Raw genomic sequence first — 18,832 nt, 5'->3', positions numbered from 1 at the left:
CTAATTTTATTCCTTACATTCACAACCTTTACTACATTAAACCATTATTTACTATAGTCATCAGTCAACTTAATTAACTGCTTAAAGAGGGGAAATTTGATTGTTCTCACTATACTAATGAAAATCTAATGTGATTTCTGCCACATATTCTAATAAATCAACATAATTTTCAAAAGATAGAAATAACTTCCAAGTCTGTGTTAAAAGACATTTTTAGGATTATCGCAGTGTTGTGTAGAAATAAAATCTGTCACAAAGATGTGATTAATATTCTTATTAGCAGAATAGAACTGACACACTTTCCCCAGTTTAATGATGAAAACAATCAAAATTACCAGAGGTTAAACCATGTGAAAGAAATTCATGAAACTAGGAAAATGCTTTAATGTCATGAGCAATAAAAGTAGAGGAAAGAAGAAAATAGTACACAGCTAAAAATGGAGATTACAAATAAACAGAGCTTAAATTAAATGGATATCTTTTCTCTCACTTTTTTTTTTTTTTTTTTTAAATTTACTTTTACTAAAGTGAAATAAAAGAACAATGGTATATAGCACTAGGAGACTGCAACCAAACTGGAAAAAAAGTGCAGTGAGGTATTATGTGACCCTTCTAGGCCCATAAACCTGGAAGGATTGATACTACTGGATATACAAAAGCATTTAAGACTGCAATACATTTTCAAACAAGGAGGATTTTTTTTTAATCTAAACAAAATTTTTAAAAGAGGTGGAAAGGGTTTGGACAATGAGTTGTATCTCAATGTACTTCTTTTAATGTTTTCATTTACTGATTAAAATCTTGTCCAGAACTGTCTATGTGACTCTAATTATTTAACTTCAAGAAAAAATTACTTCAAAGTAAAAGCTTGTGCCAAGAAAGATCACGACAATAATAAAGAATTTGACTTTAGTGGAACCAAATAATTTCATTCATGTGGACATTAAATGAAAAAAAACCCTGAGCAGTAAGAACAGAACCTTATTTTTGTTGTTAAATGCAAAATTCTCATTTCTAGGTTCATATTCCTTCCTAGTGGAAAGAAATCACACCACCAACTCATATTGTTGACTGGAAAAAATATGCTACAACTATTTTATTTATTTTGAAGTCAAACCTTCTCATAAAGCATGGACAAATACTGTCCTTTATTCTCCAAGTATACATCAAAAGCAAAAACATTGCTGAGACTGCAATAAAACTTAAGGGTTCTTAACCATCTATTTTACTATTCACATACTTTAAAAAAAAAAATCAAAAAACAAAAACAAACAAAAAAAAACATTCATCAAGTCTGCTAATTATGACTCATAGCCATATTTTTTTCCCTTCTGTCCAACATAGATCTTGTAATATCTATGAACGTTGTAAATGTTGTAAAAGTTTATATCTGCTGCTGAATGCAAAAGCTATGCTGGTTGGAAATTCTAGTGGTACACAAAATACCTTTACAATGAATTACACCTTCCTCTTTCAATTAGACTTATTACTTCATATTTTAAGCAGAGGTAAATATTCCCCTTGTGGGAAAATACTATTTGTATAAGACTTAATGACATAAGATAAATTGTGCTGTTGGTTTGAGTTAGACATGCAATATACTTCAATGATGTGTCATTTCCTTTTGTATGTGATGCAATCCTAAAGTAAACATTAATAAAAAACATTTGTTTGACATTTCCTTTGTTTTAAATGTTATTACTCACATCGACATTGTACTATTTTTCCTCTCATCGATTTCCATTATAATTTTTATTCAGACTAATACTGTCCCTGTAGGTTTTCCAAAAGGATTTTAAGTTAATATAGTGTTCTGATTAAAAAGCGAAGTAAAACAGAGGCCTACTGATTCAATACGTTCTAAAAGATGGCTCATTTAACAGTAATAATAGTAATTATGTATTGTGAAGATCCTCGTTTCACATTTTCATTAGAGAGCATATACTTTCCTCAGAAAGGAAGAAAAATTTATATCTCTGCATGTAAAGACTTTTCCAATCATTACAATAAGTTATTTTTTTTTCCCAAGAGGTTCCCTTTTGATTAGAAACTCTACAAACAGGAAGACATTTCCACTGCGCTTTTTCCACCATTTATAGCAAAGCGCATTTGCCTTTATAATAAGAGAGCATTATATATATGAAAGTGCAGTACAGGAGAAACACAGAAATGAGGACTGTTGGTAAATAAGATGTTGGCAATTCAGATTTCCAAAAAATCTGTTGAAGAAGCAGACAGTGGCTATCCCTGTGTGTAGCACCAGTTGTTCACTGTGCTAAAAGTTGGTCCCTGTGCTGTTTAGTGCAGTCAAGTAACCAGATGCACTGAGGGTGCTCTGATAAGAAACTTTTTTCCACATAGGAGTAAAAGAGTCTATGACACTTTAAATATAAAGACAGTTAAATAGTTGTTCACATTTACTTCCATATTTTCTTAAATACTAATTAATATTCAAGACAAGATTTTATGATAACAATATGTTAACAAGAGATGTTTTGTTTTTCACATGCTGAATTTTGCCTAGCAGATTTTCACTGAGTATAGTCTGACCAGAATTAATTTCTTTCTCTGGCTGTTTATTCATGCATTTTTCACTCTAGGTCACAAAGCAGAAAGGAGTAAGGAATTCAGATGTTACGGAATGCCTGAATACACAGACAAGCTACAGGCATATTGTTGGCATATCACTGTCTATTGTTCATTACTGGAACTAAGAATATGAAGTCAAGAATATAATGCAGATACTTTCCTAAGCACATCCAGGCCAAGTACATTACCAAAGCCAAAATAACAGTTAACAATTCTGACAAATAGTCATCAAAACAAGCTGTAAAAACAAGACAAATACTTATAATGCCTTCCCCAGTCATGCACCATATACCAGACATTTTCAGCTAAGGCACTGGATAAAAAGCTATTATCCACGTACCCGCTACAGAAAAATAAATAAGTAAAATAAAATGACCAGCCTATGAAACACAATCACATGTCCATATCTAAAAGTTGTGTGCGCCCATGTGTGTGTAGAATCAGAATGAACTCTTAGAGTCTCCTAGAAAATTACTGTTAAACTACTGAACTGATTTAGCCACTTTGGGGCAGAGACAGGCTGCTTGCACTTCCTGAGAGCTCTCCAAAACCCAACTTCTCTGATTTCCACATCATGCTATGCTCGAGCCAACTCATCCATACACTCACGATGTACGTCACTTGAGATCTCCTGTGGAGTCTCCCACTGCCTGCTGAGGGTCCCTTTCTACCCATATGATTTCAACAGGGAGCCATTATTTTCATACACATTCCGCCTTGATAAATACCATCATGTAGGCAGTATTAAAGCCAATAGAAAAGCAGTAATTCACTCCGAATCGTGCTTTGCTTTGCTGGGACATGCAGCAGAGTTTTGCAGTGTCAAGAGTTAGAAAGTTTTACGATAGTTTTGGTGAGCATCTTCAAAACCGCTTAACCTGACAAGATTGCTCTGGACTTCTTGCTGGCTAGCTGTTCACACTGAGTTTTGTAGAGCTGGCTGCCACAGGGTGAGTTCCACTTCACATTGCAAAAGCAGTTATCAATTCACAGGTAGTGGAAGAAAAACAAAGTGCTACACTAATGGTGTGAAAGTACACATCCTTAATTATATCTTTAAGAAGAATTTAGTCAACGCTTTGACTGGAAGTCTAACTGATGCAGTCCTTTATCGCACACAGATCCACTTCTGAGTTTCAGTAAAATAGTTTCCTATTAGAAGTCAATTTAACCTAAATTCTTTTTTTTTCCAACTTTATCCTTTGCCTACTAGAAACACACAAGAGTACACAGAGCCTCCTAATCTAATGCAATATTCTGAAAGGATTAAATAAAATCTATCTGAGCAAACATAATATCGTTATATATTCTCTCAAGAAGGCTGAAGGATTATTAAGTGCTCTACGGCTTTCTGACTAGGGAAACAAGCTAATATGGGACACGTCTCAGCCTACATTAGCGCGATTTTTATACATTTGACTCATCAACTGGATTATCAGAAAGAGCAAAGGCATTTAGAGAATTTTTAAGGTATTGCAACAGCAAAACCTAAAAAATAAATAAATAATAAAAAAAAATTATAAAACCTGGAAAGATTATATTATATATGAACAACCGGCAATAGGCAGTAATCCATAATTACTGGAGGAGGTTTCTAGATCCATCTGACTGGTCCTGAGACTAAATGAGAAATACAGCAAATTTTTATTTGCTTTTTTTAAACAAAAGCTAACTTCAAAAAAAAAATGACCCTAATATATCAAAAGCACAAAAATGCTAGTAGCACTTACCCCTTGCTTTATAAAATACTAACAGTGAAGTGTAAAGATAATTAAATTTGGCTACTCTTGAACCCTGCTTTCCATATTCAGGTGGAATATGCACCTCTCACACTTGGTGCAATTTGCAATATAACCCAAAATGTGAGCTTTGGGAACCAACACATCAATTATTTCAGGGGATGAGAGTAAACTCTTTTCTCCCAACACCTCTAGGCTGGAGCAGTTCTGGGGCTCCAGGCCTAGCCACTGGTAACACAGCTGCTAAATATGTTGAATTTGTGTGTTCTGTGGTCACAAAGTGTCGTGTGGCTGCACTTTTTACAAGAGACTTTTTCGCACACTTCCATTCGGTTTGTTCACTTACCCATCTTCACCCTGCCACGTCCCGAGATCTAACCCCCAGGTAATACCTGCTTGTACTTGGTTGCTGGTACTGCCCTACTGCAAGGGACTGCAGCAAATCGGGGGGACGGGGAAGAGGTCAATACTGAGAATAACGTGTCTGCATCACGTGGGCATATTCTGCTTCTGTGTTTTAAATGGAAGGGCACTAAACCCCTGGCATGAGTTATTCATCAGTATGAGAGAAGCTACTCTCTCACAGCCAATGACTTAATATCCTTACCATTAGTTTTACAAGGAAGCTTCCAACTACACCCCCGACAGTATGCCCTGCTCTTACAAAAACGTGTTCAAAAATTACATTCCCTTCTCACAATACTTTTCAGATAACATGCAATTTGATTCAATATTTCAGTTAAATTTTAATTGAGATGCAGTTAAGAGCATATATGTATTTTGCATACTTTTTGTCCAAAAAATGGCATGGAGCTTTAATTCTTATTCAACTCAACCCACTAAACTAAACTATGTGCAGTTCTGCTGGAGTAAAAATCTCAGAAGGAAACTGGCACCTGAATGGTATGCGATGAAGATCATTCCTATTTCTGTATGAACATTCCACACACTGTGTCTGTAAAAAGGCATATATTATATTCTACTAGAATAATAATAAGATTTAATTTGTACAAAGAACAAAACATGTACATTGTTTTAATCCAAATATGGGTGCAGCACACACCTGGCATGGCTTTTCCTGATAGACACGAAAGCTCAAGTTGGTTCAGGCATAATGCAGGTAAGTGCACAGAGAAGTTATTATGGTCACTTGTGGCCTCCCTTGATTACCTAGTTGTACAAAATCAGACCTGACTGCTCCTATGCAGAACAGAATCTCTAAGTTTCTTTAACATGCTGTTTGTTAAGGAGTTCTTCAGCTTAGTTTTTCTGCAAGTTCATTTATTTAGGACTTTGTTCCTTCCCTTTTTATGGAAGATGCAAGGAAAAAAAAAAAAAAAAAAAAAAAGGCAACTGCTCTATGCTTATTCTCAGCTCTTCTTAATGTATCTAAAATTTTATGACTGCTAGGTAACTCTCCTGATATGCAGGAAGATTTTAGTGACCCATAAAACGTGGAATTTACATTTATTTATTTTGGTTACCACTAATTCCTAGCTTGGCCATCACTGCTCACTGCAATTTAACACCTACTGCACACTTGAATATAGCTGATGCAATGGGCTCTGGCTCCTTTCAACAAATGACCATATTGAATGGTCTGTTCAAGTGACTGACTTTTCCTATTTTTTCTCATTCACACAGGGTACCACATGTGGAAAGACTGAAGATTGTCCCTGGACTCATAAAGCTTACAAGCATTAATGTGTGCAATGCTCAGAACATGCTGGTTTCTTTTCAAACATGTTGCCAAGCTACAAAAGCTAAAGCATCAACATTCCTTAGTAATTTTTTTCACTTTTACAGAAACTTTATGATGTACATATTTGCTGAACTTAATGAAAGACTCCTTACTGCCACAGGGAGAAACTGCTCAGTGGTTGAGGTATAAATCTGGGTCAAGATCAGAGTGATGCATTGATTCATTACTGATGTAATTACTTGGAATTGGTGAACTCTACCTACAGGATCGATATCAGCAACAAAACAGCTAAACCACGGTATTCAACATGTACAAAATGTTAGTACCTCTAATTTTCTAAACACTCATCTATAACTAAACCTAATAGGCCACACTTACAGCTACATGAACATAACCCCACCCCTACACGAAGTATCAATTTCAGGCAGATAGTATTTGATCTCTCATACACTTGCATTTTTTCCTTTTTAAATGAAACTAGAAAGCTAAATAAGGACTGACATTATTTTCCATATATTTAATTTGAAATAGCTACATGCAGTTGTTAGCTTTGCAACTTGAAATTATTTACCCAGGTCTGAAGACCTCTGAGTCTCAACACAAAGTTGAATAGTATTAGATAATGAAGGAAACTTTAATTTTATTCCCAGAGGAAAAATAATTAAGGTATATTAATCTTCAAATGAAGTATAATGCTTTTAAAGAAAAGGCATAAACGCAAACACATATACCATAAAAGTTTCAGTCACCCTCAGCCAACTATTTTTTTTTCTCCTTTGTAAACTTTTGCAGGCAGTCTACATTAAAAAGGACTGCATTTTAAGTTGTTTGCTACAAGTACAAACAGCATTTCATATAAAATTATATCACTGCAGGGAAAACATGTTCCATCTGTATATGAAGTTCCAGCACAGCCTAGATTGAGTGATGATAAAAAATTTGTCTGACTTCCTATACTGGACTGCTTTTGCTGCCAGCATCCTTGAAAACAAGACCTGCATTGCTCACTTTGGTGCAAACAACTCTTCAGTTCTTAGGAAATCTGCACTTTGTTTCAAGTACATTAAACATCCTCTCTACTGTATTTTCAAACTTTCGTGCTCTGACAACAAATAGAACCAAACACCACAGTGTTTGCCTGTGTTGTGCCTTTTCAGGGTCCAAAGAATGTGTGTCTATTTCCATTAAAAATGAGTCATTATGTAAAGCATCAGCAGGAAGTTATTAAAGAAATGGCATAGCATTATTGATCTTACTATCTGGAAATCCATCATACTCATAAGTGTCTTGTTATAAGCCTGCTTAGGTAATAGGATCGTAAATGACCACTGCTGGAAGTAGCATCTGTATACCACACCTACATATACAGACACATCCAACCTCCCGACTGTACATCACATAATAAATACCGTGTTATGCCTGAGAGCACTAATGTTGGTGACACAAAAAAGAAATGTTGCAGACCAAATTAATCCCAGCAAAAGAAACTGCATACATCTATCTACCTCTGCCATAATTTAAACATTTTGCTTGGAAGTTAACGAGCAGCTAGAATTAAAATGTGCCAGTCCAAATGAGTACCTCTACTAAGCCTACTCTGCCCATCATGTTTCTTTTTAGCATAGGGCAACAGGTATAAAATGACTGTCTGTCTATGGCTTCCCTGATAAAATGTTTTCCATATATTTTTGGCACTACAGTGAACTATGGAACAACCCTAGTGTACAAATGAAGGAAGCCACCCCCAGGAGCAGACTTCTGCCTGAGAAGAGTTTGACAATGTTGAAGATAAGTATAATTCCCGGGAGGAGCTGGTAATGTAAAAGCTAATATAAAAAAAAATAATAATAATAAAAAATAAATAAATAAAACCACAAATTCACTGTTATCTTCTGAAAAAGCTTTGTAGTAAAACGGAAGCTGTCTAGCAGAACATGCAACAGATCAACTAAGTTTCTTCTAAAACCTATTTTCACAGGAATTCTACGTATCCTGTTAGTATACGCTGGATGCTAGTGTAATAACCTGGTGCAGTATCTTGGTACCAGAACATTCATCACTCCTGGCATTTCAGAGTGAAATAATATGGCTGCTCTGCACTGAAGGGACACTTTTAATCCTCTCTGCCTTCGGTAAGCAAGAAAAGTAAGGATGGCCATGCTAATACACGTTTTGGTCCATTAAGCCTAAAATAGGGAGGTTAGAGTGGAAGTCCGTGTCTGACTAAACAGTTGCTACGCATTCTGCTGTCTAGGTGCCTAGAAATGAGTTTTTTCTTCTCATTTTAATAAAAACAGGATTTTTAACCAGATTTTAATAAGCATTTGCAGATGATGCACCTATTTTTCTTCTGACAAGCTTGTTTTTACACATTTGGATTGTGGGGTATTTATGAAGAGAAACAGGCCAATCTTTTGAAACTTATGGAAAGCACTGTATTAAAAGAGTTGGCAAAAAGATTTTGAATGGAGTCAGGCTACTCAAAGTCCTTCATTAGCTGGAAATAACAACCCATTTCAGATATACTTCTTTTCAGTGATGTCCTGCCATCCGTTCATAAAGAGTTTTTGAACATAAAGAGTTTATGAACTTTACCACTTCCCTTTTGGAAGGGATCAAGAAGTGTTTCAGCTTCTGAGGATACAAAGAAATCTTCTAATTGCCATTATTAGTACTTAATCCCCATATATAAACAAACAAGCAACCAGATGGAAAGCTACTACAATGAGAAGAGGAATTCAGTTCTTTTTTCTGCATGATTTTTGAAGAAAATAGAACAGAAGATTACATTCATCATATTGATGTGTGTTTTCCCTCATTAATGAGGATTAAAGATAGTAACTACATCAAAACATAGATATTGTTAAAGAATATTATTTCAAGGATGATTTTTACCAAAATATTACAAGAAAAAAAGAAAAGCTACTACAGCACTGAAACCTACTTAAAGGAAGACCTCAAAACTTTTCAAAATATACTAAATTAAGACATCTGTGGCCATGCGCCTGCAATTTTGTACATTTGGACAGATTACTGTACTTGTGTGAAATGCAATCAACACACTTTTAAAAACTTCACTGTGGTTCACAGATGCTAAAGCAATCATAATTAACATCTGAGTTGTCATTCCTTACACACAAAGTTTGTATTGAAATCTGATTTTCAGAAATTAAGGTCAGGACTTCAAATGCTGAAATCTCTCGTCACTGAATATCTAGCAATGATTAAACTAAAATGCTCAAACATCTGGTTAGACTAAAATATAGTTGTTCAAGGGGTCTAAAAAAAAAAAAAAAAAAAAAAAAAAAAAACTGATTGCAGGTTTGTTAACCTGAGGCAATAATTTGACTGCTTATCCCTGTTTCATCAGCGTATCTTTATATGTTGAATAAAGCAGACGCTAGATTACTGCTTTAATCAGCATCATAAAACATCCTGTTTCTCTCTGCTTCCTAACAGCTGGTTTAAGAGGAATAAAAGGTTTATTTGATGGCTAGATTGGAAGATCTCCAAGGATGTTCTGCTCTGCTACATTTGTACAGTTGGACTTTCAAAGCAGGCTGGGAATCTTTATAAATATTACTAGTTTATAGTTTTTCAGATTATGAATCTTTCTATACAAAAAGAGTAATAAAAAATAAAAAATCAATGTCAAGATAAATTTGTTATCTGTGATACAGGAATCTACTCACCTATCCTTTACTATAATAATGTCAATTATATCTTGCTTTGACATCATGAAGGAAGGAATGTTACTTCCTTTAGATACATCCACTTAAAATCGACTTAAAATTCCTTAAAACAGAAGCAATACTTAACTGTCTACAAATTGTGCTGCTAAACTGTGATGTTTCACAATTAGACTTCCATATGATTTATTTTTTTTTCTTTTTCCCACAACCTCTCATTTTTCTTTCCCATTACTGTAAAAGAGACCATGAAAGCAGAGCAAACTGACTAAGGGAATCTCTCATGACATAGATGTAAAAAAGACTTCCTGTCTTTTTTTACAAAAAGTTTTACACTAGATAGAAAATAAGATTTGTAGAAGCTCTTTATTACAACACAAAACTATTTCTGAAATCTGCATTAACGTGATATTGAGCACCTATAAATTTCCCAAGGTACGGAGAAAAAAATGCACATAAAATAACGTTAAGAAAGAAGTTCTCTCTGGTATTTTTAATAGTAAATCTAGAATTATCTCTAATTATTAGAATAATACTAATGAGGTAATTCAGCTGAAGATGTGTCTAATTAAACTTCTTTTTTTTTTCTTATTAAGTTTTGAAGAAACAGAACCACCATGCACCAATTTTAATACGAGTTTTTTAGTGATGATAACTGCTGGAAAACGGAGTCTCTCTCTTAATGTCATATTATTTTATATCCTGCAAATTTCACTGTTTTATGTATCCTTAATATTGCTGTATAAAACAGTTTAAAAGCAATATTTATAGTTGGGGTGAGGCTCTCATGTAGTATAAATGCTCTGCAGAGAAGCACAAATTTACTCTTGATGCTTCAGTTTGAAGATTTGGCTCGTCTTGGGTGATAAGCTTAGCCCCCATACTGCCACAGTTAATTTTCCTCTCAGAAAACCTCAATTGTCATTACTCTACAAATTATCTTCACTTCAGCTTTTGAATACAACAAACAAAAACCCCTCAGTCTCCTGGTCAGCTTGAGTTATATCGTTGATCACAATGAACAGGCAAAGGTAAAGTATAATGCACCAAACTTTGACATTTAACATACAGAGGTTGCAAAACAGTCATTTGATATATTGGTAAGGCTTCTTCTTGTAAGAAAACCACTTTACATTACCATCACAACTTTCAAGAGTACATTAGACTTGGGCACGTGTGCCGTGCCATATTGCAAAGAATTCTAATTCTGCTGCAGAAGTTAAGAAGACAGTCATAATTAAATTAAATTAAAACAGACTGTCAGAAATCCCCACTGTATGCCTGGGAGCTCCCCAGTCCCACCAGGATTAGGCTGTTTTGCAGATATCTCTGTTCCACCCTGCCTATTAAAGGTGCAGCACAGCACCTCCAGCAATATCGATTTTGAGGACATGCTTTATTTGAGGGGAAAAAAAAAAAAAAAGGCAAAAAGTGCTACGTATTGTTCAATAATTCCACACTTTTTTCATCAGAACGTTTTGCACAGATACAGTTATTTACTTCAGGAAGTTTTAAGGTCGTGTCACTTGTTCTGCCAAGTAGGAACCTAGGGCTTGGGTCTGTACGGACCCATACCCAAGAAGGCTGTGATCTGGCAAGGACAACACGCACAGCTTTTTACTTTGTTGCATTTACTCTTCCCCCACAATTTTTGTCTTGCTTTACAAGTTCACATAAAGATTATTCATGTTCTCTAAGAATTGCTGTCAATGACTTCACTGGGGTAGCAGTGAAACCACAGGCATATATTTAGGGATAGTGTAGAAAACCACAGTGTAGACAAGTATGTATCCTTTACTCCTAATGGTTGCCTTTGCTCCACATGTTCACCCAGTTAGCTGAAGTTAATGCTAATTCAGTATGGCTAAACTTATTAAAGTTTCATTTCTTGATAGAGAAGGGAATACATCCAGGTACGTGCATATATTGCAAAGCCAGCACACAAAAGCAATTTCTGTGCTTTAATAAGAAAGAACAGCAAATTGAAGACAGATCAATCTCCTTGCAGAGTTTTTTACCAGCCAAACAGAAAAGGAGTCAAAGCATTTGCTAAAATGAAATAATATAGCAAGACTTCGAGAACAGGGAAACTCTTTTGGACTCTCAGCCAAGAAGCTTCAGTCAGAGACACTTCAGGATGAGTGGTAATTCCTCCTTAAGGGTAGGGAAAACAGGGAAATGAAGAAAGCAACTGCCCCTTTCTCCTATAGACATGCTGCTATACTCTACCTCAATAAAATGTTGATTCAAAGTTCATTCAAATAATAGAGACCCTGTGTGAAAGGACTGCCTGAAACAAGTCCTGCTTATCAAACATACAGCTCCAAAGCAAAAGCAAACCAACAAAACACCTGATGAAGTTTTCCTCCTCTGGGAACGTAAGGAACCAAGCCACCTGAGGACACATTTCCTCTCTAGGAACTTCATGAACTTCCTCCTAAATTTGACTTGCCTTGTAGTTATCTAACAGCTGCTCTTCCTTGCTGGCTGTGTGTTAATGAAACCAGGTGGGGTACAGTCTCTCACTATGATGCTTTCATCACTTTGCTCTATTTTCTGTTCTTTTGCTAAAATGTACTGGTTTGAAAGAGGAAATCCAACAACCTGGTGGCCACAATTTGGGTGAACATTAATATTTTTGATTTAATGAACAACATAGAAACAAATATTTCTGTACACAACAGCTTATGCCACTGATGCAAACTGTTGAGCTGAGCTTGCATTCTCAGGCCAAATACAAAAAGAAAAAAGACTTGTAAAAAAATATATACATATATCCTTAATCCCCTCCTTTGTAGATTTGGGAGGGGAGGGGTGAGGAGGGTAAGGAGATAAATCACATCTGGAAAACAAACCACAGTTGCTTTCTATGTCTTAAAACAGTATGCATATATGCCATGTGCATATATACCTACAGTATACACCCACAACTGTATATGCCTGAAATATGTAGTATATGCCTGTATTTATACCCTGCAAAAAAAGCAAGAAGCTGAATATTCTTTCAGCAGTGACAGACAGTGAGAAGACTGATAAAATGGCAACAGAGAGGTTACTCTGGGAATTGTTTGATTTTACCACTGGGGAATACTGAATAGATTTTGTTCTCTCATTTACATGAACCAACAGCTTCTCTTCACTGAAAACACTGCAGAAAAGCTTCTTGGTTTGATGGATAGCCAGGTGAGTTTTGTAAACATTTTTAAGATTAGAATAACCAAAGGGTTTTTTTTTTGTTGTTGTTTGTTCTTTTTTTTTTTTTTTTAATACTAGAGCACACTCTGGAAACAAACTACCCCAGAGCTAACAGCATTCAGTTATTACTTTACTAGCTAAGAAATTATTGAAATCTCAAAAGCTAGAGACCTATGGCTTTTATTCTGCCTGACATAAAAATCCGGCAAGCATGCAATCATTTGGAAACAGATTTATTACATTTTGATTAATCCTGCTCTATCTTTTGCAATTTCCATCTCCAAGTAGGCACGTTCTAGTAAGTGGAAAGAGGAAGACCAACTATTTGTGTGGAGAAAGAAAGGAGGAGAAATGTAAGGTATTTCATGAAGCTGTTTTTTTTTTTTTTTTTTTTTTTTTTTTTTTTTTAAAAAAAAAAAGAAGAAAAGCTATTATCTACAGCATATTGTCTCTTTCAGCAAACAAAATAAAAAGGTAGCACCTGAATAAATGATTTCTTCTACACCTTTTACAGATCAGGAACCAGGACTATTCTCAAGGGGAGAACTTCGTACCAAATCCAGGAATGACAGTTTCCAGTAGAAAGAATTAGTATGCAGACTGGGGGTTTGGAAAGCTCAACATGCAAAGTATGGAGCAGCTCCCCCCCCCGCCCCCCAGGAACCTCGGCTCTGCAAGTGCCCACAGTAGAAAACTCCCATCCACCAAGAAGCTAATGACCAGTCCATTTCATTACGTCCCCACCCACATCCTGTGCCAAATATATAAAACAATTTCCTATTTTGTTTTTCTCAATGTTGTCATTAGTATTCCTTATGAACAAATATCTGTCTCTGGTACATTAGCATGCCACAAGCTGTAGCATCTTGAATAGGAGTTTTACATGAAATCTACCTTGAGTCTGACAGCCGGAGGGATGCCAACCACAGTAGGAACAGGGAGAAACCCAACAGATTGACAATCTTACCCTAAGAAAGCCAAATGCTTAAAATCCTATGTTCAATACACTTATTAAAAGAGCATCTCTACATGATTTCTAAGAAATGTACCGTGTCACTCAAATAAACCACCTGAAAGCAGAAAGCAGAGCTGATGATATTTAGTGATACTATGACAGACAGGTAACTGATACTTTGTCTAATTGTTATATTGTAAATGATAAATCTACAGAAACACCAAACCCAAGCTTTTACACATCTTTGTTTGCTTTTTAATAACCCCAATGTACCAACAGAGTGAGTCACTACAGAAAAGAGAGTGGAAGCCTAATGCTTTGTGTAGCCACTTGTTACTTGTAATTAACTGTGCTGTGTAATATCTAAAGTAAATCCGTCTTTGGAGAGGGAGAAGAGACTGAAATGATGTTGGCAAATAAAGCTAAAATAAACCAACAAAAATAAAATAAAAAGGAGTGTATTCAATTACATAAAATTAGTAAATATGCTCCCACACATATGGAGAAAAATGAACATATGATTAAACTAATAGGATTATGCAAAAGAAGCTTCTAATAATAGGCCTGTAATTAATCTTTTTTAGTCTTGGGGCTTGCCTATAATCATTCTTCATGTTCATAATTTAATTTGGGCAAAACCTAATTCTATTCAAAGGACACATCTTACAACAAGCCTCCAATTTGTGAGGACTCCTGCTCCTAATCAAGTTATGGTTCGGCAGATGGTACAGACTCCACTCCTCTTCCATGCCTAGCCCTGCTCCATGCTCCATTTTACTGACAAAAACAGGCAAAACGTTTACTGGGACTATTAAAACACAATTCACTGGATGTGCTAAATGGCAAAAGATTAAATAGAACTAAAGAGAATTTCTCAGAAAACCTTATGCCTTCTGAAAGTTATCAGTATGATACTTAGTCCAGTAATACTTCCCTCTATTCCCAACTTTGTCTAGTAATATTTCCCTCTGTTTCCTAGATATTTTTATTTTCCGGAGGTTTTACGGTGATTTTTTTGAAGACAAAGAAAAACAAGCTTTCCTATTGAATAACACCTGCAGTATGAAAACACATTATGCAGCATTTTAGTCTGTGTGAACATGTGCATCTCACAACATGCACAATCTATTAACTGAAGAGTGAGCATCAGCAATGCAAGAAATTAGAAGGATGCCTATTTCGCTTTAAAACAAGAGTGCTGTCATTATATATGTATAATATAATATATATATATATATATAAGGCAGTCTAGGGAAAACCATATCTCAATCCCCAAATCAGTGCTGATGGAGCTGAGGTGCAAAATCTGTTTGTACTCTGCTCATCTCAAACATATGAAGTCAGGCTCAATAATTCAATTTAGTTTTTTTTTATACTACTCATACGGACATACATAATCTGACCCTGAGACAACATACCGATATGCTTCTAAAGCATGTTTCTGTTTCGTCGTGTATTATTTCAATCCTCTCTGGTATTCACTTTTCTTTACAGACATACCATTGCCCTTCCGCACTGTTATCTGCTTGCACAGTCTGGCAAAGTAAAATCAGACAGAAATTCTGCAGATTTAATAAGAATGCTTATAAAGTGTCACAAGCTTCAGTGACTCTGGGGATTAGATGTATTTAGAAATGCTATGTAATCTTCAGTGTTCTGCAAGTAACCATGGTTTGGGATTAAAATACATAAAAACTTGTCATGACTCTGATATACTTAATAACTGCTTAGTGACATCTCATTTAGAGAAAGGATTCATTAGCCTCAAAATGCTATTGTTTTGGGTTTTATTTGGTAGCAGCAGTACAAGATGTTAGGTTGAGTTGGTGCTTTCTTTATGGATGCAGATTTTAAGAGTTACTGTCTGAATAGACTCTGATCTCAGCAGACTTAAATTTGTCAAAATGTGGTATTGGGGGAAAATATTGAAAAAAACATTAAATAGTTTTGCATACTGGAAGAGCACAAAACATGACTGCAAATGACTTTTGCGCTGTATCAGCTCCCTAAATAAGAGAGGCCCTACATTAAAATGACTAGATTTTGTCTGCTAAGCATCCTCAAAACAGAGCCAATCTTTAGGTGCAGTGTGGAAAATCGAAGTGAACTAGATATTTTTATGCAAGAATGAATATTAAGTACTGAGCAGGTGCAGTGGTTAATTTTCATAACGTTCTTGGTTATGCAGCAAATATAGCATTGCAAGTTTCATTACAAGGTAAAATAGATTGTAACAAATTTTGTTTTGACACCAACTGCCATTCAAGTGAATGTAAAAGCACCATCATTTATTTTAATGACAGCTGGCTTAAAAACACATGCAAATAAGACAATATTACATAAAGGAAAAAAAAGTCAATCAAATCATGCTACATAAATAAAATGCTAAAAATACTGATGCTATGGTCCTCATCATGCTTGAGCATCAAACAACAGATAATGAGTAAACGAAGTCAGAAAAAAATAAACAACATGCGTCTGTTAAATTTATACCTAATGCATTTGCAGTTCCATCAAAAGAGAGCTAATGCTGAAAGTAGCTGAGGGAGGGAAACAGTGGCAAAGCCCATTGAAATTTCCAGGTACCCAAGGAAAGCAAGCCTCTCAGGGATTTTTGCTCCAGCAGATGCCTCCAAACAACTGAAGGTTCTGAAATAATAGCTTTTCATCTTGCCCAATTCTCCATTCATCAACTTCTCATACATTACCCAAACCACTGATACATGCATACAACAAAAAGGAGGATGTCTTTGCTCTGATCAGGAGCTGGACTAAACCATTCCATTAATTAAATAGAACAAACACACGTTTTGTCTTCTATGCTCATAAATTTCCTCAAACATCCTCACTTTAAATGTTGACTGAATTGCAAATGAAGACTCGGGGAGAAGGGAAGTTGTCATATTTTCCTATCTATGTATTTCCAAGCATTTTTACAATTTCATATAAATAACAGCATCATTGTATAAAACAGTGCAACTGAAATGTAATTAATTTTGATACCTGTAATCGCAACCTGTAATTATCATGTAACTGGAGAACTATAATCAAGGAGCATAGCCCAATTTCATATTTGATACGTTTCACAGCAAGAACTCCGTGGTTGTGCATCTAAATAGGAGAAAATTCTACATGACAGAAGATTAGCTATACAACGAGTACACTTTTAAAAGTCATTGTAATTAGAGATGCTAAACAAATAGCTCTACTGAATAAAGAGACGGGGGGAAAAAAAGTGTTTTGCCAGTCTTGAAATATCTAGCTTTTGACATTTTCACACCTTTTAACTCTAATTGTGATGCAAGTATGTAAGATACATTACAGACATTACAGAAACATCTTTTACAGATCTGTTTTAGACACTTTGAACTCTTTATACTCTCATGATTCCACAACAGCAAAGTGGAATTTCAATTATTTATAACTTAATGACCCATATATCACCCTAATTCTGAAAGTTAATATTCACAGGTAGAGAGCCCTTTTGGTGTCAGTGGAACTGTCAGCACATAGGAAAAGGAATTCTTAAAATGTTCTGAAACAAGTAAGCACCAAACTATTTGATATCCATTTATACAAACACAAAGCAGAGACTTTTAGTGTCTTCAGTGCTGCTGCCAGTTAGAAAGGAGTTCATCAATATCAAAAGTCCTATAACAGACAACTGCACCTAAACCTTATTTCAAAAAGAATATTATGGTGTTGGTTTGGTGGTGTGTTTCATTGTAGTTTTTTGTTTGTTTGTTTGTTTGTTTTAGTTTGTTTCAATTTGCATTTCTGCCCAATACAAACCTTCACCCAAGTCTCTGGATCTGGCACTAACCATTTTTCTAATTTATTAGAAATAAACACTTCATTTATTGGCAATGAAATCTGTGTTGTACAAAAAGCACCATAAGTACTTATGAATTTTCCTTCTTCCTTCAGAAGTGTGGATGATCTGCTAGGAATCTTCATTTAATGGAGAGTAAAAAATAAATCTGTAAACTTCAGAACTCAATAGAAAATTAAGTTTTAAATAATGATTGATCCCGCCCACAACAGAAATCTAGATAAAGAGCAAGAGCTTTAAACAAATTTTACCCAGACTTCTGGTAGTGATTCAACTATGTTTAACACATATTAAACATGAGACAAGACAATATTGAAATTAGGCACCGTCACATCACTGAGATGAAAAAGTTTTGTAATAAAGAGGGATTTTTATTTATTTTTATAGTGAGAAATAACAGTTCAGACTTTACAGTGTTGACTTTTGCCTCTAACAGTGTGACATTATGTGTACTATATGTTGTGTCATTTTTTCTAATATATGTGTAGCACACACACAGGCCAAAGGAAAGCGTGGCTTTACAGGCTGTAACAGCACTCCTTCTAAGAAAGAGAGCATGCTCTTGTAATAAAGGACTGTCAGAAGGAATAGTGATATCTGTGACAAAGCATGGATACAGTCTTTTGAGTCATATAGGTAGACTTCTCTTTGTGTTACCTAAGTACTGTTCTATGTATGCAATTATTATAATACGTATAGAATGAGGCTAAAAAAAAAGGATTCTATTTGTTATAAGAACTTTTTTTTTAACTGCTAGAACTTAACTATTGCACAAGTCTTTTAGCCTGCTTGCAACAGTGATCTCCTCCCTCCCCTGGCCCAAATACTGTCAGAAAAGACTTGATTAGATGAAAATTTTTACAGACTTGCATCCACAAGATTTCTACCTATCTCATACAAGGAGCTAATTTTTTTTTCTTTTGCCCTACCTTGTAAATCCAGTCTGATGTTTCACATACCAACACCAACACTGAGAACTGAGTCGACAGAACCAGGGCAACTTTTGAGGCTATAGCAATATTTACTTAGGATATCCCAGCAACACTGTAGCAACAAAGCTAAAATAATGTAGAAAAGTTTAATATGAAGCCATAAAGGAGAGGAAGATGATCATATTTAATAATAATAATG

At 35.2% G+C, this 18,832-nt stretch overlaps 1 protein-coding gene across 2 annotated transcripts in view; it reads left to right on the top strand.

Moving 5' to 3' along the window:
- The window catches only part of ZNF804A (zinc finger protein 804A), a 280,325-nt gene extending 265,671 nt beyond the window's left edge, over positions 1-14,654 (top strand). For both annotated transcript variants that reach the window (XM_032190633.1, XM_032190632.1), the window contains 5 exons: positions 5,973-6,348; positions 7,731-8,162; positions 12,849-12,902; positions 13,203-13,272; positions 13,429-14,654. The gene's annotated coding sequence lies outside the window, so the exon portion shown is untranslated. The remainder of the gene's footprint in view (positions 1-5,972; positions 6,349-7,730; positions 8,163-12,848; positions 12,903-13,202; positions 13,273-13,428) is intronic.
- Positions 14,655-18,832: the final 4,178 nt, after the last annotated feature.

Source organism: Aythya fuligula, chromosome 6, assembly GCF_009819795.1.
Source record: "Aythya fuligula isolate bAytFul2 chromosome 6, bAytFul2.pri, whole genome shotgun sequence".
Classification (NCBI taxonomy): Eukaryota; Metazoa; Chordata; class Aves; order Anseriformes; family Anatidae; genus Aythya; species Aythya fuligula.
The sequence above is the reverse complement of the archived record's forward strand: the minus strand, read 5'-3'. Positions and strand labels throughout refer to the sequence as shown.